Genomic DNA, 896 nt, shown 5'->3' with positions numbered 1-896 from the left:
CTAGATCATCCCAGCCAAGGCTTTGTCTAGCCAGGTTTTGCAAACCTCCAAGGATGGAGATTCCACAACCTCTGGGTAACCTGTTCCAATGTTTTACTGTCCCCCTAGTGAGAGTGTTTTTTTCCCTAATATCTAACCTAAACTTCCCTTGCTGTAACTTGAGACCATTGCTCCTTGTTCTGCCATCTGCCACCACTGAGAACAGTCTAGCTCCATCATTTGTCGAACCTCCCTTCAGGTTGTTGAAGGCTGCTATTAAAACCCCTCAGTCTTCTCTTCTCTAGACTAAATAAGCCCAGTTCTCTCAGCATCTCCTCAGAAGTCATGTGCCCCAGCTCCCTCACCATATTTGTTGCCCTCCACTGGACTCACCAATTTGTACACATCTTTTCTGTAGTGGAGGGCCCAATACTGAACACAGTACTCCAGATGTGGCCTCACCAGTGCTGAATAGAGGGGAATAATCACTTCCTTTGGCCTGCTGGCAATACTCCTACCTATGCAGCCCAGTATGCCATTAGCTTTCTTTTACAACAAGGGCACACTGTTGGCTCATATTTAGTTTGTTGTCCACTGTAACCCCCCAGGTCCTTTTCTGCTTAGCTGCTGCCCTGCCAGTTAGCCACCGGCTGTACTGGTGCATGGGATTGCTCCATCCTCAGTGCAGAACTTTGTACTTGTCCTTGTGGAATCTCATGAGATTTCTTTTGGCCCAATCCTCCAACTTGTCTAGGACACTCTGAATCCTAGCCCTACCCCAGCCTACCTACTACTCCCCTCACCTTCGTACCATCTGCAGACTTGCTGAGGGTGCACTCTACATCATCTTCCAGGTCATTAATGAAGACATTGAACGAAACTGGCCCCAGGACTGACCCCTGGGGCACTCCACTTGA

This window comes from Gavialis gangeticus, unplaced genomic scaffold (genome assembly GCF_001723915.1).
Source record: "Gavialis gangeticus isolate Ggan-Ray unplaced genomic scaffold, GavGan_comp1, whole genome shotgun sequence".
Taxonomy (NCBI): domain Eukaryota; kingdom Metazoa; phylum Chordata; order Crocodylia; family Gavialidae; genus Gavialis; species Gavialis gangeticus.
Note: the sequence above shows the minus strand (reverse complement) of the source record.